The sequence below is a fragment of the Cavia porcellus genome, unplaced genomic scaffold (assembly GCF_034190915.1).
Source record: "Cavia porcellus strain 051 isolate PalLab524CR breed Dunkin Hartley unplaced genomic scaffold, mCavPor4.1 scaffold_1, whole genome shotgun sequence".
In the NCBI taxonomy this organism is placed as follows: domain Eukaryota; kingdom Metazoa; phylum Chordata; class Mammalia; order Rodentia; family Caviidae; genus Cavia; species Cavia porcellus.
Window position 1 is genome coordinate 196,692,658 of NW_026947484.1, and position 25,012 is coordinate 196,717,669.

General features: G+C 52.3%; 1 long non-coding RNA gene across 1 annotated transcript; it reads left to right on the forward strand.

Moving 5' to 3' along the window:
• The first annotated feature begins 1,182 nt into the window (after positions 1-1,182).
• Positions 1,183-5,642, forward strand: LOC134470766 (uncharacterized). The gene is made up of 2 exons (XR_010039930.1): positions 1,183-1,354; positions 1,798-5,642. It is a non-coding gene; the product is annotated as an uncharacterized LOC134470766 (long non-coding RNA).
• The last annotated feature ends 19,370 nt before the right edge of the window (positions 5,643-25,012 follow it).

Sequence of the window (25,012 nt, forward strand, 5' to 3'; positions counted from 1 at the left end):
ATTCAAGCAACAAGTGACAGGTGACAGAGTAGAGCCCCTTTGCCTAAGGCACCAGGTGTGTGGCCTCCTCTTCCTCACTGAGATCCATGACATCTATTCCCATCTCACCCACGGAGACACTGAGCTGTCACCTGGTGAGGCAGCCACGTGACCTGCAGGCCTGGTCCCTCTTGGCCCTCTGCCTACAGCCCACACAATTGCAGCAGCCAGTTCTGCCCCCTGCTCTTCAGCGCCTCAGCCTCACTTCCCAGAAAGCTGCTCATATGTGATCTAAAGTGGGCTTCTCTGAGCCGGGGCCCTCGGTGTGGGCCTGTGGCAGCCGAGCTAGCCTGTGGCAGCCAAGGTGGCAGGGCCAGGCTGTATTACACAGCCACATTCGTGTCCAGCTACCCCAGCCCTGTAATTGCAATTTGCTTTCAGCCCTTATACGGCTTCTGCTCCAAGACTCAGTGAGCTCCAGAAGCACCATCAGATGGACAGCAGCCCCTGGGGGGCCTGCCTCACCCCAACCCTGCCCACTCAGGCTGGTTTCTCGACTTTCCAGGTCATAGCCCCTGCAGTTTCCTCTGCCAGGCTAAGTCCACCGATGCCCTGGGTCTCTACCCAGAAGCCCCCACTTCAGAGAGGCCAACTCTGAACCCTAGAGTGATTCTCACCCCACACTTGGGTGAAGTACAGGTCTTTGGGAATGGGGGAGGGATCCAGAAATGAAAGTTGGGTAGCTGGAGCAAAGAGCAGAGAGAGAAAGCTGGGCATGGTAGCTCACACCTGTAATCCCAGCACTCGGGATGCTGAGGCAGGAGGATTGCCATAAGTTCAAGGTCAGCCTGAACTACACATTGAGACTTCATTTCAAAAAAAAAAAATCAGCACCCCAGGCTGAGCTGTGAAAGAAGCAGAATACAGGATGAAGGAAATCTTCAGTCACTGCAGGCCAAGGTCGAGGTCCTAGGTGGGGCACCTCTATGCTGCCCAGACCTGGCAGCCCTTCCCCCAGAGCCCAGTGCTTCTGTTGGTTAAATGGGAACAGCCATGCCTGCCACAAATAGTTCTCAACAAGGAAGCCAAAATAAAACACAAAGTGCTCTGAAAATGTGAGTTGCTGACATAGTATTCTCGTAGTGACTGTTGTGAATACCTAGTTCCTGCTTCACATTATACTTTCATTATTGTTCAGAGCATTTCAGACCAGCCAGGGGCCACCCCGGTACCCTCAGAGGAGCAGCCTGCCGGCTCCATCAGACTTCCGGCACCAGCGCACTAGTGCTCACCGTTGTCCAGGCTTGGGGCACCAGCATTCTTAACTAGTCCTCTGTTCTCTCCCTCAGCCACTTTGCTGCCTGGCTACGCAGGGGTGAGTCTGCACACCAGGGCCCACGCTTCTGGTGCTCACAGACCACTGAGGGGACAGGGGACACCAGTAGAGGGGCTGGTGCTATGAGAGAAGCCAGGTACTCTCCCCTACATGGTGGGGCCACTGTGGTTGGTGAAAGGGTTTTGGTCCAGGCCGACACTGTAGCCAGGTAAAGCCTTAGAGGCAGAACCAAGGAGCTTCTATCTCCCCCACCCCTAGGAATTTACCTATGACGCCAAACAAAGACCAATGGGCTACCTGTGCATCCCTAATGCCCCTTTAGGTTCCACCCCAAACTGAGGCTACTTATGTGCCTCACTCCATGTGTTCCACAGAGAGATCGCCAACGCTGGAGTGGAGATGCCGTGCCCCAGGGGTTTGGGGGTGTCTCTCCCCGCATTCTCAAAATAAAGGTCATTAATATTTCATACTTATCTTTTCAGCCGCTGCCGGTCCCCCACAGTTCTATCATATGGTTCCCTGACCAGGAACGGCAGATGAGAGACTCCTGGGGCTGGTTCCCAGTTTGAGTCCCCTGCAGTTCAGGACCAGGACTGGACTGCATCCTGCATTAATTCCTCACTTCTACACTCAGGAGCTGTAACCTTGTCACTGCCGGTTCGCAAACAACACTGACCCAATTTACCACAGGTGAGCAACCCCTGGAGATTGCCGCTGGGCCAGGCCCCAGGCGGGTTTTCTCCCCTTTTCCGTGGGTTCCCGTGACACTCTCACGTCCTTAAGACAGCCCAAGACAAGGTCTTTCTGGGCAACCTGTGTCTATACTGGAGGACTCTCAAAGAACCCAGGTCCTTTGGGTTCGGATAGCCCAAGGCAGAGTTTTCCTGGGCCAACCCACACTGAAAGGCTCTCACATCCCTCAGAGCTTTACGCTCTCACGGGCAGAGTTGCTACTGAACCCACATGAAGTCCACTCATAATATTGGTGATGGCCAATTATTAGGAATTTTGGAGCCATATAATAACTGATCGGTCTGGAGTGCAAGGTGATGACTTTAAACTTGGCAGACCACGGTCTGTTGCCTCATCTGGCTGTAACTCCATGGGCTAGACGCCACACCAGATTCTATCTTGGGGACCACTTCTTGCCCCCCCCCAAAAAACCATACCTATTTATAGCTTATCACACTGATGACAAGTTTACAAAACTCTATCTTTAAGCCTTTGTTTTGAGAATGTGTCCTTTCCTGCCAGCATCCCTGTCCCTTTGTCTCCTCACCACTTCCCCTCCCCTCGCCGTGCCCATTCCCCACCAGGGAGGGTGGTGAGCAGGGGCAGTGTTGAGAGATATGCGCAGGACTGTTTTAAGCTGCTTTGGGCTTTGGGCAGCTTTGGGCTCTCACTCTGCCTCCCAGCTCCACGCGATATCTTGGCCACCCTCTTGGTGCTGAGGTCCAGCAGTAGCTCGGGTCCCCCATAGCAGCCCTGGCTCTGCTTGGCTGTGGCTCTCATGCGGCTCTCATGCCGCACTCCAGGTCCACACATGCATTCGGCTTTAATGCTGCGCCCTAGTCCGCGTGTCCCGCAAGCAGTTTCAGCTCCACATGATGGTTTGGCCACGCCGGTTGGCTACTGGCCACTGCAGCACCACCTCCGCCTTGTGTGTTTCCAGGGGCAGTTCCAGCCTGCCCCTGCATGCTACATCCAGACACTCACCCCACCCACTCTGCATGTTCCACCTCAGGCTGCGTGCCAGAGAGATCTCAGCCCCCGCCCCCAAGCGTGGGCACAGCTCCCTGCAAGTGCGCTCTGTCTGCCGGCACACACAGGCACCGCAGACAACTCATATTGCTGATCTGATGCTGTTCGTGTTTTCAGATATAAAGTTCAGATTGTTTCTGCTGCCTTTTTTGTGTTCCAGCCATGACAAATGCCCCCACCCTGGGTGCGCCCCGCCCAGCCTCAGAGTTCCATCCTCTGTGCGTCTCCCAGACAGGCGCATTTCCCAGGCAGGCTTCTGCCAAACACATGCACCACTTTAAAGACAGGCACAGATAGGCAGCAGCTCGGCGGCTCGACTCAGAGATCAATTCCTTTTTGCTATAAACCACCCATAAGGTTGTATGTTAAGCTTACTGCCTGTACTGTATTGTCATAAGTGGTGTTCTGTGTTGGGCTTATTGTCTGTATTGTACTGTGTTGTCACCGATAATCACAAAAAGCTCGAGAGGATGTAAATTTGTCTTGGTTTATAGTACTGCAAATAACAGGTTTTTAAAAAAAGTAAATGTGTTCCAAATTTGACAGTATTAGATCAGTTTTGGTAGACTTATTCATAAGACTGGTAAACCTTTACTGCAAAATGTTTCCATTAAAATGAGATTATACTCCAAAAGAGGGAGGGCAGACTAAAGCCTTTTTGTCAAGTATGTAATTTCAGTATGGCCTGCCATGTGGCACCCTGGAAAAAGCAGTGTGCCATCCAGATAAAGCCTGCTCTCTGATCTGGAATGCCAAAACCATGTTTAAATAACACCGTAGCTGATCTCTCTCCTAAATAAAAGAGTAAAACTTAATAAACAGGCCATCCTCTAAAAATAGATGGCATTAGACATCTTAATACCATAAAGAAATACTTATGTATATGACATAAATAACATGTCAGTTCCTAAAGTTCTCTGGACCTTGTCTTCCTTATGAGAAGTCATTACTAAAGTTATAAATACCCTGTTGACTCCTACATACTTACTTAATCCTACAGATACCTTCTACTGTAGTCCAAGTCCCAAACAAATAGGCAAAACCTTATAGAGATCTTCAAACCTTATAGAGATCTTAATATGGTTTTTCATGTTTTGAACAACAGAGATAACAGTGACACTTGGAGTTCTGAGACAGGTAAACCTACACAAGGTGGAGCTGCCTGCCCCCCCCCATGGACCACGCTCACATGCAGCAGAAGACATTGGGCAAGAGAGTGCCCCATCCTGGCATTCTTTGAGACCTTACTCCAGGGCTACTGGACTGTCCTAGCCACCAGAGAGTGGGTAAGCCATCCTAACTTCTAGCCCTCATGGGAAATGCCAGTACTGCCAGATTCATCACTGAAACTTGCTGCCGAAGACTGATGGGGCTCGGGGCCAACAGCCCCCTTTATGGGTGTCCGTCTCAGAGTCCAAGTCACACTAAAAGTCTCAGGTAAGACATTCTCTATATTTGTGGACATAGAGGCCATACGTACAGAGTTCTTCCTGAGTTTTCAGGCCACTATATTAAATCCTCTTCTAGGAGGTATTAAAGGTCAATCTATACCATTTACAAACAGGGCCTATTTAGTGCAGGTCCCAGTCCTAAATCTTAAAATGCCTTTTAATCAAAGTTGCTAGACTGCCATTCTGGTTTTGCATCACTCAGGCCCTAGATCTAACCATCCTGTTGCCTACTCATCTCTGCCTTACCAAGGCCTCACAGCCACAACTCACAGGCTAAGTCATGTTTTGTTATCCACTTTGTTTCCTAATTTCTTACGTTCTATTAATGATCATTTTTACAGCAGGACTCTTAACAGTATTTCCTACAGACTCCAACGTCATGCATACCAGAGACAAGCCTTACCTACCTGCCCTTTTAACTTTTACCTTTTCAGATGGGGGAGTAATCACCTCTCATAACTTCACTCCTCCTAACCCCACACTTATTTTTCAGAATTCTGCCTTACCGTGGAAATGTTCCTACCTCAACGTTGTCCTGATATAATGACATGTCTAAATCAAAGGCACCTTTCCTTCTACCTCACCTGGGTCCTTAAATATGACAGTGCCATGCCTCCTCATAACATCTTGTCTCTTTGTTTTTTCAGTCTAACATACATGCATTCACCAGTGAAGTTGTCCTGGCTAAAACACCTGGCACCAGCTTCTACATGTGCATCAACTGTCATCCTGTCAACTCCCCTAGACCGCAGTACAGCGCCCTCTGCCAGCAGGAAGCAGTTAAAGAGAGAAATCTTCACTCCTTTTCATAATAATAATCATAAGACGGGATATGAAAGGGTTTTGGCCCAGACAGGACACTGTAGCCAGTAAAGCCAAGGAGCTCCTATCTCCCCCACCCCTAGGAATTTACCTATGGTATGAAACAAAGACCAATGGGCTACCTGTGCATCCCTAACGCCCTCTTAGGTTCCACTCACAACCGAGGCTACTTATGTGCCTCACTCCATGTGTTCCACAGAGAAATTGCTGACCCCAGGGGTGGAGATGCTGTGCCCCAGGGGATCGGGGGTGTCTCTCCCCGCATTCTCAAAATAAAGGTCATTTATATTTCATACTTCTTATCTTTTCAGCCGCAGCCGGTCCTCCACAGTTCTATCAGTTGGGTGGGGCCAGAGCTGCTGCCAGCCCCCCTACCTCCTCATCCCCTGGATCTTGCTTCCTCTCAGCTGTAACTGGAGTGCGGGGTTCTGCAGCAGGCAGCTCTTGGGGCCTGGGCCTGGGCCTGGGCCTCACTCTACCAATCCTCAGAGCTTCCCTAGGTCTGCCCCTCCCTCCAGCGGATCCTCTGGGGAGCCCTCAGGTGCTCTGCTGGAGGAAATCTCATCAGTGGCCTTGGAGGAATTCCTTTCCCTTGGAGAAACATTTACAATCAGAGTTAGGAGAGCTCAGTACTGAGACTTGGCAAAAAGGAAATTTTGATCTTGGCTACAGCTGCCCTGGTTGGGGAGAGTCACCAGGAACCCCAGCTTACAGATGAGAAGCTCAAGGCTCATTCATTCTTACTCATTACCTGGGATAACTGTCCCTTAGGAGCCCAGAACACTGGGTCCTTCCTAGGGAACCACAAGAAGCCTGAGTGTAGTCTGTGGGGAGAGAATGGCCAGAAAAGGGTGGACCAGAAAAATAAGCAGAAGGGGCTAGGGATTTTGCTCCATGGTATAACAAGCTGAGGCTTTGAGCTTGATCCCCATATGAAAAAGAAAGAAAGAAAGAAAGAAAGAAAGAAAGAAAGAAAGAAAGAAAGAAAGAAAGAAAAAAGCATTGTAATCATCTGGCAGACTATGAGTCAGAGACCCAACTCCCTGGCCTCTGCTCCCCCAGTGTCATACTGAATTGCCCACAGGGCCCAGGGCTGTCCTTTCCTGGGCACTATGCAGGGGATGAATACACAAGCTTGCTGTGAAGAGGTGGTTTGCCTTGGAGGCTTCAAGGAAGAGGTGTCATGGGTCGCTGGGCTTTGCAAGATAGGTAGGAGTTCACTAGCTGAGGGAAGGCTGTTGCTGTGGAAGGAGTCTGATTCCTGAAGATGAAACAAGAGTTGACCGGCATTTGGGAGCCTCACCCTGGGGAACTGGGAGCCCGGGAAAGTGAAGGAAGGGGCATGAGCAGTGGTCCACCCGGACAGGGAGATGCAGACAGACTGAAGGAGAGTGGAGCCCGGAAGGGACCGGGAGCCGGCCTGTGGCTGCTTGCGAACAGAGGAGCAGCTGCAGTAATTGAGGCGCCTGTTGGCGCCTCCTTTCATCCCTGGCTGGGAAGCTGATTAGCCATTGTTCCTCCAGATTCTTAAGAGGCCAGGGGATTGCAGCGAGGGAGGGGCAGCCTGGAGGGGCTGCCAGGCTTCTGCCTGGGGATCAGGATGCAGTCCAAGGCCCCTCCGCCTCACACAGCTACCTCTGACCCGCCAAGCTCCCTCCTCCCCAGCCAAAGCTGGGGCAGGGACGGACGGGGACTAAAACTCCCGGAGGGAAAAGTGAAGCTCTTCCTGAGGCAGAGGCGTAAAAAGCCGTGGAGTCAGACGGCAGATGGGGCAGTGGGAAGAAAGAAATCCGTTTTATGTTTTTAGCTCATTGAATCCTCCCCTCTGCCCTAAAAGAGAACATTACTCTCCCAAGTGTGAGCACTGCCCAGCCCACAGGGTCATACGGCTAAGGGAGAGAAAAGCCAGATAGCACCTTGTGAGCCCACCTGCACGGGCTGAAAATCAAACACCACATTCCCCCCAACCCACCCACCCTGTCCCCCTCGTAAGCAACCAGCCGGTTCAGGGGAGGACAGCAACTAGGGTACACAAAGTGACTAGATGCTTGTATTGTTTGGTTGATTTTGCAGGCCTGGGGCCAGCGGTCTGAGCATCTCTTGGGAGGATGACAGCATGCAATATAGCAAATGTGGGGGCTTTCCTTCTGTCTTGTCTTTGAAGGTCAATTTTTTTTTTTTTTTTTTGTACCTGGGATCGAACTCACAACCTCCCACTTGCCAGGCAGGTGCTTATGCTACTGAGCTAAATCCCTGGCCCCTGAAGGTCAATATTGTTCTCACTGTTTTGCTTTGTTCTGATTAACTGTTTTGCTTTCTTCAATATTCTGTTTTGATTGATTTTATTCTTTTTGGTTTGATTTTTGCTATACCTGATGGAATGGACAACTATCGTGAAGGTAAGCTATCTATGGTAGCTATTGTTTTCCAGTATCCTGCTTTGAAGTTCTGGATCAGTTTTGCTGCACTGTTTTTGATTGGCTTTGTTCTGTTTGTTTTGTTGGACTTCACTATCTTTAAAATTTTAAAAAGTAAAAGTGAAAAGGTCATCAGCTAAGAAGTCCCAGGCCTATACCCTGTGCCTGCCCTGCAGAGCAATTTCAAGGTTGGATAAAGTGATCCACACGGCCCTCCTTTCAATCCCCAGGACCACAGAAATACACAAACAAATAAATAAAATAGATGAAAGGCCTGTCCAGCCTGCAGCCCAAACACGGCTTCAGAGGCAGCAGGTGACCACTAAACCACTGCTCCCCGCCCCAGCCACCGTATTTAGTCCTGTGAGGAACTCCTGCCCCATACTGTGGAGGAGGAAGTGGCATCAAAGAGAGGAAGAGACTGGCCCAGTGTCTCCATGGGAGTGGCAGGGCCACCACTGGGTGATGGGACCCTGCTGAGGCACAGCCCTCAGCTGGACCAGTGCCTGGGGACAACCTCTCCCTGCCTAGGCCAGAAATGTCAGGGGCCCAGGCATGATTCATACCTATACTCCCAGCACGTGGGAGGCCGAGACAGGAGGATCTCAGGCTGAGAATTTGAGTTATACAACAAGATCCTATTTCAAAAAACAGAAAGAGAAAAAGAAACAAAGAACAAAAAAAAAAAAGAAAAAAGAAAAAAAAAGAGCAAATGTCAGAAAGAAAGAAACAAGCGAGTGCTGCTGGTGGGCCAACGGCAAAGGCGAGTGTTCCCTCCCTCTGTGCTAAACCCAGCTTCCCAGGGCCTGTAGCTTGGAGAATGCTGAAAAGTGATTATGATTAGCTACCAACACTTAGAAACAGGTAAAGCTGTGAGATTTACCACTGAAATCCGGAACACTGGTGATGAGTCTATATGTTACTAGTCCCAGGAGCCGAACACACGTAGCTACATTACCAAAGATGGTGCCCAAGACACCGTCCACAGCTATGGGTCCAAGAAAAGGGACCCATAAGAGTGGAGCATGTATCATCACCTGCTCTAAGCCACGGCCTGCCCTGGACACCTGGGAGCTGTAGGAGTGGCCTGAAAGAACCATCCGTGCTCTGGGCGAGCGTGTTCCTAGAAGCGTGCCCGTGCCCACGCGCTCACCTGCACTCCTGTCTACTCACATGGAGACCTGTGCTCCCACAGAGAGCTCTACCTTTCACCTGTGTCTGTGCTCCTGACCAGCCACACAGATGCCTTACAGACAGAGCAGGGTTTGCACACAGCATGGACCTGCCTGTGCTTGAACACTGGCCACACATCTGGCTATGTCCATGAGTCCACAGTGCTCAGGTCTGCGTTTACACCTGCCTGCACACAAGGGCTGAGCTTATGCACTCCTAAGTCCCTACCTGTGCATGTGTCTGCTGTGTGTGCAAAACAGCACCAAACAGCACCGTGGTCGGGGCCCAGCCCAGGGCTTTGAGATTTTGCCACATCAGACGAGGCCAGTTACCCACTGCGAAAGGTACACCTCTTGAAGGCACACCTGCTGCTGCCTCCCTGTCTGACATGGCCAGCCCCAGTGCTGCCGCAGGCTCTGAGGGTCTGCAGCCCAGATGACCCATACAGCTGCCATGGATGGACCAAACTCCCAAAAAGAGGGGATTGCTTGATACTGACCACGAGTGAGCCTCAGGGGAGGGCAGGAACAGCTTGGGGATGCTCCATGGGGTTCCCCAAGCCTGCGATACACATTCTCCTGGGGCTCCTGGAATAGAGAAAGCCACAGATGACAAAGGACACCCCACAGGTTGTGCATAGGTAGGTGAGGGATCAGAACAGAAATGAGGAGCTGCTTCCTGTCTGAAGAGTCTCCACTTCCCAGACCCAGGCCCAGGCCCCAGCATCTCCCGCTGTATCTACTGGGCGCTCAGCTGTGACTCCAGTGCCCAGTTTGTGGCAGCTGCAGGAGCATGAGGCTGAGGCTTGGGTGAGAATGGCTATAAGCTGACGGCTGGGTCAAGGTCACTGCTCCCCATGGCAGATGACTCAGACCCTCCAGTGCCCTCCATGAGGCCCAGCTGAGCACAGAGGCGGTGGCCTGCAGGGAGCTCCACACCCACCTACTCCCTGCATCAGCCATGAATGTAGGCCCTGTGACAGCGCCTGGCACCACAGGACCTACAGGGCAAGACTCAGGGTCCCCCCGCCTGAGACCCGACTCAGCCCTGCACCTGGGGGGCAGCAGGACAGGTGGGAGTGAGCAATTCTGAAGGGCTTGCCTGGGTGAGAAAGAAGACAAAATGGCTGCTTGGAGACTGGCGTGGGGTGGCCTGTCCATGAAAGACCACGCTCTTGTGACTGCAGAGTCCTGAAATTACCCCTCACATCCCCAAGCATGGGCTTTGGAGCCAGGACCCAATCAAGTCAGAGCATCCTCAGTTCTCCTGGAGCCCTGGGGAGAGACCAAACCTCCAGGGACTGAACCCCAGGCACACATGAGTAGCCCACCGACTGCCTCTCTTTGCTCCCTGGGCCACCTTGAGCCTTTAAAAGTGAAGTGGGTTCATGAACAGTATAGGAATCCAAGCAGCCAAACTGATAAATTTGAAACTTAATTAGCTGAGCTCAGGACCACTTATACAGAGCCCCCCCCCCACCCCATTTCAGAGTCCAAACAAGTGCTCCCCAACTGGAAAGTTACAGAGCTTTTAAAATAGAGAACCACAAAAAGACATCCTGTTGGAAACAATTTAGCTAGGATCTTGCATTAATTTTTGGTTGACACCTGTATCCTGCTTCTTTGTTGAGTAGGTTAATTTTTCTCTTGTGGGTACACCTCATTCTGCTTGTCTCATGGGACTTGAATCTTGAGTGATTTTTCAGTCTTCTGGGTCAAATACAGGGTACAAGATGGTGTTAGTTATGCTGAGCTACAACAAGATGCTGCACAGAATCCTACATGATCTCTCCACCAAATCCCAGAGAAGGCTGCCCACTTGCTGAAGGGTGCGGAGCAAGAGAATTGACCCTGGCCATCAGTCCAGGGTACACATCTGGTCCCCCTCATCAGCTGCCCTGGGTGGGCTCACTTCTGTGTGGAAGAATCTCCAGAAAGCCCTGTCTCCCTATACAGACACTCATGCTCATGCTCCAGCTCTGGCCATGCACCACGCCTCCAGACATGATCACTTAAGGCCACTCTTTGTCATATATGGGCGTGAGGCATCGGCCTTAATTCCTCATTCCTGGCTGAGGGCACCAGCAGGCCAGCTTCCCTAAAGATGCAAGCATGGCACAAAGCTAGGAGCCAACTAGCTTGAGCCAGCTTCAGAGACCAAGGGCAGCTCTGGGAGATATGAAATGACAGGCCGGGATTTCTCATAAGAATGGGGACAGAAAAGCACTGAAAACAGGCTCGTGCTCCCTTTTTGTGGTTACTCAGATGAGTTAGATAGGTCTTGAGGCCCAGAGACGTCCTCTGAGGGACTTGTCCCACTGAGACTTAATGGGGACACTGCCCAACACTATAAGAGTCATCTTCAGAGACCCAGGGATCCCAAGGATACTTTGCAGGTGAAAACAGGATCTAGAAACACAATCCTCAAACGCGGTGGTCCTACCAAGGCAGGACCTGTTCTTCGACTGCCCCCTTGTGGCCCAATGAGGAACTACCATCCAACCCCCACTGCTGCTCCTATACCTCATATACTGGTCTCTTTCTCTCCTTCCCAACATAGCTCCCCTCACCCGTGCCCAGAGACTCAATCTCCACCCTGTGTCTCAGTGTGGAGGATACTCAAGTGCAAAGGGCATCTGAGTGTCCCCCCAAAGTTGACCGGCTTGGATGTGAACTCCTGGAATACCCACCCAAGGAGTATCACTGAGTGAATGTGGATTCCCAGGCCCCTGGGGGGCAGCCCTGCTGCACAGCTGGGCACCTCTGCAGTCCTCATCTCCCTGCCCTCTCCGGTTTTCAACATGACTGACTGCAGCCTCGTTCTTGAGTCCCTTCCTTTCCTTGGCTCCGTGCTGCTGTACCCCAAGCCTCACCCCACTCTCCTCCTGCTTCCCCTGCTGGTCCTTCTTGAACTTCTCTGGGTGGGCTTCTTGCTCCCTCTGAACCGACTGCTGGTGTTTTCTGAGTCTCTGGCCTCCTTGCTCTTGCTTGAATTTGGAGTTGGGTTACCAAGTGGGCAGACACTGTAGGATAGCATCCGACTTAAAAGGAGGCACCAAAAACGGAAGACAAAATTTAACTGGATTTTCATGATCCCAGGAACACGGTGATGTCAGAATTTTTGTAATGCGTGTAAGTGTTGTTTTACAATTCAGCCTTCTCCTCTCTGTCGCACAGGGAGCATGAGCACCATCCCTTTCCGTGTTTAGGGTTTCTCAGGCTCCTGTTTGTGTGACCTCATCTACTTACTGCTGGCAAGCACCTGTCAGTAACCTCTCACACTCGGCTGTCTCCAAACTTCATCCTGGCTGCATCTGGAGATCGTATTCTCTGGTTCTCGAGTTTGTCAAACTGTCTCGCTGCATTAATCACTTTCCCATCTCTGGGGCAAAACACCTGATACCTTAAAAGAGAAGAGGTTTGTTTCGGCTCAAGTTTCAGAGGGTTCAGGCCATGGCTGATTGGCTCTGAGGTAGAAACAGTGTGATAGGAGAAAAAATATTCAACCCACAGCAGCTGAGAAACAGGAGAGGAAGAGGTAGAGAGGGGCAGCAGAGAGAGGGAGAGGGAAAAGGGCCCAAAAGCAGGACCCTGGTGGCCCCCTGATCTACAAAGTGAGTTGAAAGCCAGAGCCAGCCTGAAATGCAGAGCAAGACCTTATCAAAGAAGAAGGAGAAGGAGGAGGATGAGGAGGAGGAGGAGGAGGAGGAGGAGGAGGAGGGGAAGAAGAGCTCCTCAATGGGTGCCTGACTCCCCACCCCTGCCCCTGCCCTGCCCTGGGCCAGGCCATTGTTGCCCTCCAGGCTGGCCCTCCTGCCTCAGTCTGTTTTCCCTTCTGTCATCCTCCCCGTCTGTCTGGGGCTGCCTCCTGAGCCCTGGTACACCCACAGTAAATCCGTGCCCCCAAGACTGGCTGAAGGCACCTCCCAGACATGTGGCCTTGCTGCCTGCTGCAGCCTCATTTCCCATCTCCTGCCAGCCAGGCTGTCACAGTGACATCCAGGTGCGGAGATGCCCTCTGCTGGACACGATGAATAAACCAGATGGAAGAGCCGCGGATGGGGTGGGAGTAGGAGGGGCTAGAAACAGCTGCCAGGACCGGCGCTGCCCTCTGATGTCGTCCCCTGAGCCGTGTAAGAACATCGATCTGCAGGTGGCCCTTGCACACCTCCCAGAATGGGCAGCTCCTCCCTCTCATCATCACTGAACAGGTCTTGTCGTGAGCAAGTTCTGTCGCTGAGCAATGGAGATGAGGGCAGGAACTGGAATTCAAGACCCTCACACGGAGGACACTTAGATTCCTCTTTCTTCCTGAAACCCCACCCTTGGGAGTCCGGGTTCTCTGGGTCACAGTGACCCAGGAGGGCTCCGCTATGATTGAAGGACATTAGCAGGGCCCGACGGCCTCCTGCAATAACCACCAGAGGGCAGTGCTGCCCCACGCACGGCCCTGGGCCGGGCTCCCTTTGTGTCTCCACTGTTAGGGTCTTCCGAGGAAAACGTGTGTCTGTGTTTGCGTTTGACTGTGTGACTGTGTTGTTCCGTGTGTCTCAAACTGGGGGGTGTCTGTCTGAGCCAGTGGGTGTCTGGCTGCCCGATTCTTGTTCCTGTGCCCCAATTTAACCCTAGGAAAGGGTTTCCTGGTCACTTCGTGGCCTGTGGCACGATGGGAAGCACTGGGCCATCATCCCTTTCCCATGGGCCTCACTGGCCACACCCAGGCTGCCAGGGCAATGCCCGGGGGAGAAGGAGCGGTAGCCCTTTTTCCTGACTGCAGCCCGGGCCTGATCCTGGTGGCAGGGCCTGTGGGCTGGAAGCCCTCGTCCCCCTCCCAGCTTCACAAATCCACTCTACCTACCAACGCCCCCCAACACCGCATGTCACAGAGGAGCTGCGTTGGTTTTGTCAGCCCCGAGCTGGTCACCAGGGCTCTCAGCAAAGGCCCAGGGCCCAGGCCTCCCAGACCAGCCCGGAAGGGCACTGAGAAGAGGGTGCTGACCAGGGAGGGAGTGCTGTTGCTTGGGGCCCTGTGGAACGAAGGGTGGTGGGAAGGGTCTTTGCAGCCGGCTGTGAGCGCAGCCCAGAGGCGAGACAGCGCGGCATCCAGGGATCTGGAGGCTGCGGGGTGAGGTGGTGTTGGAAGAGGGGAGGAGACGCCCCCAGGGAGGAACCTCTGGGGGACCCTCCAAGCCAGCCATTCCTCAAAGCCAACGTGGCCTCCACGGGACCCATGTCCCTCTAACCGCCCTTGCTGTCCCCAAAGGCCTAGAAATTTCCCATGCAGGGAATTTCTGCAGCCCGAGTGGGGAAGCAGAGGCCGCCGAAATTCGTCCGCATGCTTCGCATTGTATTTCTTTTGGGGGGGCTGGGGTTGCAAGCCGGGGCCTTGTGTGTGCGTGCATGCTCCGCAGGCGCTGGACCACCGAACTGCACCCCAGCCCCTGGTTCACACTGTAGACCCGAGGGAAGGACACCCCGAGGCAGAGACGGATCAAGAGAGGGTGTGTGTCAGGCACAGAGAAGGAGAAACCGCGGGCAGGAGCGAGCCGCGAGGGGAGCATGAGGGGAGAGTCCGGACGGGGAGCCCCGGAAGTCTGCTCGGGGAGCAGCGCAGGGGGTGCGGGCGGGCGGAGGGGGCAGCGACCTCTCTCGGCCTCCCTCCCCGCGCCCTCCCGGGCAATCAGGCCGGCAGGAGGCAGGTGGTCCGGGGCAGACAATGGCGCGGAGGAGCGCGGAACCTGGGACTAAATTTGGCGTTGGCTTTGCGGGGCGCGGGGCCGCCCGTGCCCGTTCATCTCCATGCAAAGGAGGACGAAATGAATATGCAGCGCGGGCTGTAATTGGGCCGCCGCGGCCGCCGCCGCCGCCGCCGCACTATAATTTTCCAAACAGGATCTTGCAATCAGGGCCTTATTCATTAGCGCATAAACAATTTTGTTTCTCGGCACTCGAGCCTGTCAATCACGCGGAGAGGGAACATCTTGGCCGGAGGCGCGGGCCGCCGCGCGCGCTCCCACGCGCACCCCCTTGAGCGCCGCCAAGTGGCTTTGTGCCTGCCAGCCCTTGGGTGCTGGGGGTGGGGAGGGGGACTCGTGCATGATGCGGGGTCTCCAGCACGGCAACTGGGGAGTAGATGGCTAGGGACAGCGATGGTTTGGCAGACCTCATCACCCTGACTTCCAATCCTACCTCCGATATGGGCGGGCTCTGTCCTTGGACAATCCCTTCCTTCTCGGCCTCAGTTTACCCTTCTGTAAGTCGGGCTGACCGTGCTTGTCCTGCAGGACCAGAGCGGGCATCCGATGGAGTAAGGGATGGCTAGAGCTTTGGGTGTGAGACCAGGGGTGCTGGGGAGGCTGAGGGAGAAAGCCATGTCGCTTCTTTTATCCTCAGGGGTTCGGGAGCCACAGAGGGATCCCCATCGGGGTGGCCCCATTTGGGCGACTCCAGGGACACTGCAGACCTATGAAGAGAAGTGGATCTCCCAAGAGCAGGACCCGTGCGCATGCAGTGTGAACTCAGATGCCTGCTGGCAGGCACGCTGTGCTCTCAGGGCACCGATGACTCCACACATCCGAGTGTGACCCTCCGAGGACTGTGTGCCCGTGGTGGTCCATCTGTGTGTGTCCCTCCAGCGCGAGTGTGTAACCTGGCCATCTGCAGATGCACGGCTGTGTGCATGGCTGGTGTTGGGAATGTGCAGTCTCTGGGCTCCCCGAGACAACCTGGAGCTGAGAGTGGCCGTCCATTGGTCTAGCAGTGGTTCTGTGATGGGGACCCAGGGTAGCTGTGTGAGCAGAGTTGGATGGTTGTGTGTGTGATGGTAGTTGTGGAGAATGGGGGCACAGGTGAGCTGGCAGGGCCCTGTGTGGAGGTAGCCCAGATACTATGGAGCTGTTATCTTTTAAGACAGATGACCACTCTGTCCTCACCACCTTCCAGGCCACCTTCTTCCCCAGCACAGTCACGAGGGGGTCCTAGCTGGGCAGCAGGGCAGGTTGGCTTTGCCTTCCTGGCAGGTGCCTCAGTGAGAGAGTTCACCTCTCCGGGCTCTCTGATGACCCCCCCATCCCAAGCCGTCCCCTGGCCACCTCCCCAAGGCAGTGTTATGAGAGGGAGTCCTGAGTGCCCTTGTCCAGAGAGTATACACAAGTCTCCGGAAAGTCAGGGCCAACTGTTCCCATCAACTCAGTTTTACAACTCAGATTGCAACGTGTCAGAGCTGGGCAGACCCATTACATGGATGGAGAAACGGGCCTGAGACAGGAACTGGGGAAGAGATTTGCTCAAGGTCCCCACAGCTTGGCCTCAAAGCTAGGGACAGGGGCCTGACTTACACACATACACACAGACACATGAACACATACACACATGAACACACACACACATGAATACACACACACATGAACACAAACACACATACTCAGAGTGGGGGCCAGTCAGCCAGGAGCAGAGGCAGTAGCTGACTTGGGGGTCTCCTAACCCCCACTGCTCATCCCTGACCCCACCCTGCCTTTCTTTTCTTCTGCTCTGTCCCCCACCCCCACAGAGTCCCTGCCTGCACACAGACAAAGAATTTGAGGATGTGCCGGCAGCCAAGTGACAGCCCATCAGTCTCTGTCCAGACACCCTCCTGACAGCTCTAGCCCCGGCCCGGATGCCACCCCACCCGATGGTCACCCCCAGCACCAGGCCAGGAAGGGAGGCGGCCGGGGGAAGAAGGGGCTGTGGGTAAAGGCACGGAGTCCGGAAGCCCAGAGGAACAGTCTTCAACCTGTGAATCCGGCCACGCCTGGCCCCGCAGCCACTCCTGCGTGTCTCGAGCCAGGGTGACCCCAGCCTGTGAGGGACAAGCTGTCCTGAGGCAGCTGCTGTGACTCTTGGGGAGCAACCTGTCAGCACCTCTGTGTGTTGTGCAGGGCCCAGAACCCATGGCCTTAGACATTTCAAACCCAGTGCAACTACTTCCTGGCTGGATGACCTGGGGCTGATCGCCAGACTTCTCTGTGCCTCAGTTTCCTCACCTGTAAAGATGAGCTGTTTAACTCATTGGCACTAGTAAATGATATGATGAAGGACCGCTCCAGGAAGACTCTGAAGCCAGACTGAGCCCAACAGACTTGAGCCAGACACACATTCTAGAGTTTTCACTCACGAGAAACCCACACCAGCCCCAGCTGGAAACAATCAAGTCAGGGTTTCTACAAAAAAACCCTCATGAGCTTGTCTTTCTTGGGAGATGGTCTCTATCGGAGTTCTTCACTCCCCTCCTTATGATCACGCACATTCACAGCCATTGACCACCACCATGCAGCCCCATCCTGGCAGGTGGCCCACTTATTCATTTAATGGTGACAATTTAAAGCCTAGAAGGTCAGAGCCTCTTCTCCAAGGTCACCAGCTGGGAAGAAAAGGAGTCAGGACTTGAACCCATGCCTCCAAGCACTGAGAACAATGTTTCCTTGTTCCTGCTCTTACCCCTACTGCCTTGGGGTGGGGGATAAACCTTCTGTGCCCAATCCAGCCTCCAGGGCTGCCATCTTAGTAGCGGTGACTAGCTACTGCCCTAAAATGCCCTAAACTCAGGTTCATGGGAATTACTGGTCTCTTGGCTCTGAGGGACGAAGCTCAGGCCTCTGGGGGAACAGAGCTTGATAGAGAAAGAAAGAACCATGCATCCCTGTGGGCATAAAGACCCACAGACCCAGGCTTCACTGGGAAAGTACTTCTGTAGCTCCCACCAGATACCTGCCCTCCTCCCTCCTGGCTACTCATGCAACACAGGCAGGCGAAGGAGTTTAGAGGGCATCAGCTGTGCGACCTTCAGGAAGTCACTAGGTTTCTTGGAGCATTGGCTTCCCCATTTATGAGCTGGGAGTGGAACCCACATAAGAACCTACTATTCCAAGATGATCAAAGTAGATTATATGCAAATATGAAAATACCACATCAGAACCCATTATTTTGTAAACTGAATAGGCATTAATAAAACAAACTCCTTTTAAAAAACCTACTACTCTATGTTCCACGCACTGCTCTGCTGCCTGATAAATGTCTGTCAAATGAGCAAGCAAGTGAATGGAGGGGCTGACCCCAAAGGAGCAGAGGAAAGAGGCTTCCTTGGAGCCATGCAACAGTTTTCTCCTCCATCCAGCTAGTGTCCCCGGGAACCTCATTATAGGTGGGGAGCTTCGGAGCTCAGGGCTATGCAGGGGCACTGCCCACAGGTGCGGACTACACGTGAGTTTTTAAAGGCTTTGTACCCTGAAAAAGGAACATAAAAACATATCAGTTTTTATACAGGTAACCTATTGAAATGTAATGTTATGCACATACAGGATTAGGTGAAACAGATCATGAAAATAAGCTTTGCCTGCTTCTTTATACTTTCCTAATATGTCATTAGGAAAAGGAAAATGTCCCGTGGCCTGCATTGGTGGCTCTGTGGGATGGCAGAGGTCTGGAAGATGTCACAGCCACCAACAGCAGAGGGGCCAGGTAAAGATGCTGGACATTTGTGCCCCAAGTCCTTCTCAACGCACTCAGGTCCAGGACACGGTATGTGGCTTCCATGTCCCTTCGCCCACTGTGGCCTCCTGCATCCCGCCTGGAATCACCCCCTGGCCTCACCCCAGGCTAGAACAGTACCGCCAGGGGCCCTCAGAGGGCTCACGCTGTATCATCGGACACCATGGCTCTCCCTGCCTCACTCCCCTTGGCTGTGCTGCTTCTCCAGCCCAGGCCTCCTCGTTCCCTCAGCAGCTGTGACTGAACCCCGTGGCCAGGCACTCTTCCAGGGCTCCGCATGCATCAGCGAAAGGAGCACTGGAACCCTCTGCTCCTAAGAGCAGACAACAGACATCAAGCCCCTGCCGTTTAAGCTTGAAGTGCAGGGAGGGAAGAGCGGCCATGCTGGCCTGCCTGCCCTTGGTCTTGCTCGTTTGACTACTGCAGGGATCTCAGGTCCGTCTGTGCTGTCTCCCTGCTCCACAGTCTTTGCTGGCTCCCCGCACCTCCAGGTGAGAGTCCAAGCTCTTTAGCCTGGCAGGCAGAGCCCTGCACAATCTGGCCCAGCAGTTTCCAGGTGCTCTCTAGCATCCCTACCCTCCCCAGAGTGCTCCCATAACAGGCTCCCAGGCTGGCTTGGTTAGGATAGTTTGGGCCTGGCCTCATGTGGCTCTGCACATCCTAGGCTTGTGTGGCCACGGGCTACACACCTGCTGCCACCTCAGTTCATACACATGTGTGTGTATGCTTGCAGCCAGGTCTCATTCCCAAGTGTCCTTCTCCTGGGAGAGGCCCAGCCATGTGCAGGGGCTGCCCAGGTATGTCTGACTTCCTGAAGTCTCAGCAGGAATAGGCACTGTGATTCAGGAAGTCGCCATGGCAACCGCCTGGCCCTCATGCCATCTCCTGCAATCAGTGCTGGGACCTGGCCACCCGCTGGGCTTCCTGGAGATTGGTTCCCTATGGTGGGAGGTTGGGAGAGGGGAGGGCGTGCTCTTAACACTCCCCCTCCTCCCCTCTCCTGTGTTCCCTCTCCTCAGGGCTGCCAGGCTGAGACAATGTGGCACATAGGAGAGCAGGGCCCTGGACTGGAAGCAGGAACTGGACTTCCTGATTCCATGTGAGTCACTGACATCTTGTGTGGGCTTAGGCCCATTCCTTCTTCTCTCTGCTTCCTTTACAAAGTCTCCATGGGTCTGAGGCAGTGGCATGGCATGTATTAAGTGCTCATCTAATGGTACTTTGGAGATCAAAGCTCTGAAACAACCCTTTGCCTCGACCAATTACAACAGCCCTGGAGGTGAACGTTTTAATGTCAGTTTACTAGAAAAGGTGCCTGAGAAAGAGGAACCAAGGTCATCAGCCCTAGTCAGAAGGGGCCAGAGATCTTGGGAAGGCCCAGGAGAGAAGTTGTCCAAGAGGGACAGCATTCAGGATCACTCTTTCTCTGCCAGTGCAGGCGGCTGATGCATCCTTTCCTCCATTTTCTGATGCTCTCTTGTCCTGGAACTGGAAGTGGGGGGTCATCTCTCTCAAATCCCAGGGGCTCTTCAGTGGACAGTAACCCCCCACTGGGAGGCACAAACCTCGCCTGGTGACCTAGAGGACAGGATCACTTGCTGTCACTATACCTCACCTACCTGGGGCTCTAGACAAGAAGAGCAGCCAGATGACCCCAACGACAAGTCTCAGCTGCCTATTCCTGTTCTGGAGCCAGACAAGCTCACAGGTGTTTGCAACCTGGACAGTGATGGCCCATGAATTTGCCAGGTGCCATGCAGAGACCTCTGCCACTGCCTGTGGGGCCCTGCCTCACACACACCTTTGCAGAGGCAGGAAACAGAACAGCACCTAGAGCTTCTTAATCATGATGCCAGATTCAACTTCTCCATCTCCCTCCAACTCCTGCCAGAAAGTCACCTAAGAAAGAGAAGAAGGAACTGTGTGCTCAGCATTTGCCTGATACCCCTTTTATGCCCACGACTCCAGTTAATCCTCACAACCACTAGTAAAACTTACTGCTTGAATTTTAAGGTGAGGAGACAAAGGTTCAGAGAAGTAGAGTGACTTTTTCAGGGTTGCACAGCTAATGAGAGGCAGAGCTGAGAGTTGAACCTGGGCTTCCCTGATCCCGGAGCTTAGCAGCAAGACCATCTTTGATTTCTGCTCTGCTAGGCTGCTTTGTCCCACCTTTGAACATAGCTGTGCTGCATAAGACCCCTCCTTGGTTAGGGCTTCAGGTGCTGCCCCTTCCCGCTCATTCAGGCAGCAAAAATGCTCAGAGACAGAACCATAGAGGCGAAAGAGCCCTTCAAGGAGAGCCAGATTGCTCCACCCAGTTTTGCCTCCACATAAAATGAGGAAACTGAGGCCCAGAATTAAAGGTGTGGTCCTATCCAGCCACGGGACGTGGTGGAAAGTAAATTCCCTCTAACAGGACCAAAGGCTGCAGGCTCTCAGAGAAGAGCTGGGTGCAGCTCTGGGGACGTCTCTAGGGCAGGAAGGCCTGTAGGTCAGTGCTTGAAGAATTTGCAGCTTGGCTGGCAGAGGGGAGCGGGCAGGCCAGACACAGGGTGGGGGTCGGGTGGCCTGGCTGAGCAGAGGGTCAGCAGCCTTGGCCAGGCTCCCATCTCCAGCCCCAGGGTGAGCGCGTGAGGTGGAGCTGAGACATTCAAGCCGCTTCCTCTCCTTTGTTGGGAGTGATGTCGCCCATTTCCTGGATGTCCAAGAACCGGCTTCAAACAATAGTGCTGTCAGGAAGCCAGGAAGGGGCTGCTGCCCTATGCCTGGTCCTGCCCCATCCCTCCCCACCGCCTGAGACCTGGCCGGGCAGCCTTTTTGCTTATCTCTTCCAGTCTGATGTCCCCCTCCACAGCCAGCTGTGTTTCTACGGACAGGCACCTACCTTCTCTGGGCCTCAGCCGCCCATCTGAAACTTGAGGGCCCTATCCTTCCCTAGAGAACCGGCATGTTGATGGGAGGAGGCGGCAGTGAGAGTGGGAACGGTAATACAGATACACACTATATGTGAGTAATGCCGTAGTGTGGATGCTTGGCTTGCAATGGGCATCTGGAACAAATGAGTTGGCTCTAAATAATGGAGATGGTCAACTCACAGTTTTCAATACTGTGAAGTGCTGAGCCTTTCCGGGTATATTAGCTACATACACTGTGCTAAGACTTCAGTTTTGGAAATCAAGCAAAATTGGAGTTCAAATCCCAGTTCTACCTCTCACCACAGCTGTGTGACCTGACATAATGACATAGCCCTTCCGACCTTCAGTTTCCCCCTCTGTAAAGTGGTAATAATAAGAATGCCTGTGCCAGGCGTCATGGTGAGAAATAAATGGGTGGAAACTTGTAAACCTGTAAGCAATGTTAGTTGCTACCGTGCCCAGCCTGGGCCTCCGCAGCCCGTCCGTGGACATGTGTTCCGCTGCCCCCAAACACTCCCTCTCTTCTGTCCCCATGTCCAGCTCTGCACAACCTCAGGACATCTAGCCAGAGATCATTGTCTAGAGTGGAAGAGTCAGAAATCTAAATTTAGTTTTAATTTTCATTCGGATCTGATCCTTTTCCACCGCTGAGCCTTGGTCTCCCCAACTGTAGAGTAAGGGAAATTTCTGGTCTCTGAGGGTCTCCCAGTTCTTCTGCTCCCTGACTTAGTCCCACCCTTAGGATTTGCCAGCCAACTGGTGCCCACACCCAGCGCACGAGGGCCTCTGTGTTTCCAGTTCACCAACAGAATGGAATCCTCCCCAAAGAGGGGTGCTGCACAACTGGTTCAAGCTGTCTCCAGGCTTGGGAGCAGGGTGGGAGCTTTTGTCAAGAAACATGGCCTTCTCATTAATGCCATTGTCCTCCAATTAAGCTGACGCTGACTCAGGGAACACGGTGCTGGGGGTGCTAGGAGCTGCCGTTCCCGCCGGCTGTGGCTGGAGTACTATGTTCTGTCCACCCTGCTTTGCCATCCCCATGAAACTCCACTGTGCTGCCGCCTGTGCAGCTTCTCCATTAACCCCCTGCCGAGTGCACTTGTCACCTCGTCAGAGTTACACTGGTTACACATCAACTTGGTATCAGGCAATGTACAATTACCTTGCTACTGAATCAACAAAACCAGCCCGAAAAGGAAGAAGCACTGTGTTATTCACAATTCTAGGGGCACAGAGGATGTATGAGGTGGTGCTAAACTTCAGAGAAGGAAGTGTGTTTTTCAAGTCTCATGAGGACAAAACCATCTCAGATAAACCGGGTGTGGTGGTGCACACCTGTATCCCAGCACTTGGAAGGCTGAGGCAGGAGAATCACCATGAGTTCTAACTACATAGTGAGACCCTGTCTCAAAAACTCCATCTCAGGTAGAGCTGCCACTTGGACCCACTGCAAGCCAAGCACCCACCCTACGGCATTATTTACATAAAGTGTGTAGCTGTATTACCGTTCCCACTCTCACTGCTGCCTCCTCCCATCAACATGCCGGTTCTCTAGGGAAGGATAGGGCCCCCAAGTTTCAGATGGGCGGCTGAGGCCCAGAGAAAGTAGGTGCCTGTCCACAGAACACACTTATAGCTATGCGCCTTGGGACAGTCACTTCTCTCTCCATTTCCTCTCCTGTCTCTTTACAAACCTCCGGTTGCCAGATGTCCAATTCACCAACTCCAAACTGACAACTCAGTGGAGAACAAAGTAGTCTTTGCCTTGAAAAGCCCAAGTCAAAAAAAAAAAAAAAAAAAAAAAAAAAGAGGAGGTAGGACAGCATAATTAACCACAACAGCATTTGCCACACCAGGGAACCATATCACATAGCAAAGTCTCAGGTCATCATTCACGGAACTGCTTCAATTTTTTTTCATAACTGTTCAGGATGATATTATGTGGTTCTACTGCAATTTGTTCAACTGTTCTGCTGCCAATTTTCTCTCTGTCTCTCTGTTCTATCTCTCTCTCTCTTTCTCTCTCTCTCTCTCTCCATTTTTTAATAAACAATGCTTCAATGGAATCTCACGTCCTAACGTACTTGAATCAGCACTTCTGCAGTAGAAACTTTTACAGGTGTGGAATGGTAGGCACACTTCATGTTTTGATAAATGCAGCAAATTGCTTTCCAAACACAATGCACCAACAGATCCATTTATGCTCCTAGCAGCAAGAAAGTACCCATTTCCCCACATCTGGTTCAATATTTGATATTATCAAGGTTGTACATTTTTGCTGTATGAATAAATGGCATCTTTGTGGTTTAGCTTGTATTATTCTGATTGCTAGACCAGTTAATCTTTTTGCGTGCTTGTTGGCCGTTCTGATGCTCTCTTCCATAAGTTGTCTATTGCCAGCCTTTGTAGGTATTTCTACTAGGGCATTTGTCTTCCAATCACTTTCTGATTCAGTTCTGTCTCAAATTTTCAATCCCATCTGTCTCAAGTTTTCGATCCCACTCCTGTGCTTTTGTTTCTGAGGCTCAGACCTCCTGTAGTTCTCCACCTGCTGTTTCCCATTCTGCAGAATAAGCTTCTCAACCCAGTCCTCCACACAGCAAGAGCCTTTAGTTTCAGCCAGTCTGAGTGCAAGAAGTTTGCACACTGAACACAGCCCAGACAGAAGCAGTTCAAGTGAGGGATGATTTCTGAAAGATTTCTCTATTAATTTTTAAAGTCACAGGCATCATAATAATCCTCTAAACTGGCTCAATCTCAAACAACAATCAAGTTCTACAAAACAGTTTCTAGAGAGGGAAATGGGTGATGGAACCTCTGAATCTCTTCCATATCTTGTCCTTCAAAATGTCATTCAGGTGATCTATGGAAAGCAGAGGCCTATGCTGGGTATAGTGTAAATCCTGAGTCCTTTTTGCCTCAGAAACTGAGGCAAAAAGAGCACCACAATTTTGAGGCCAGCCTGAGTAACATGGTGAGTCCAAGGCTGGCCCAAACTGTATAGCAAGACCCTGTCTCAAAAAACCAAGAAAAAAAAAAAACAGAGGCCTAATATGTTTCTTGTTCTAGTGAAATTTCCAGAATGAACTATAATAGATCTATAATATTTAAAGAAAATCATCAAAATCTCACTGTTTTCCCAATATGTTGGCTAACAGAAAAATGACATTTCACATAACTCGATATAGAAAAGAGGCAAGATGTCATTTTGGTCCTTATTTTACAGCTACAGAAACTGAGACAGAGGAAAAAGTGGTTGATTGTATGACAAACCAGAGATGGAGCCAGGTGCTTCCAGCCTTTCCTTTCTCTTTGCCTGGCTACTCATCACACTGATAGGGAGAATAGTTGCTGAAGAATTTCCTTGCAAGTACTGGGGTTCGAGTTCACACATGGGAATCTCAGATCCTTGGAAACCACCACTGCAACACAAGGTGCTACATGTTCAACCGACAGTCAGATAAATAAATCAATAAGCCTTTCAATGAGACCACTGTGGCATCAGAAAATCTCTTAATTTCTGACAAGTGAAGGGAATGTTATTATCATTTTTTAACATCAACCCTTCCACCAGAGCAGCAGAATTGATTAAAACAAGGCTTCCAGAAAGGGCATGCCTGTTTAATTTGCA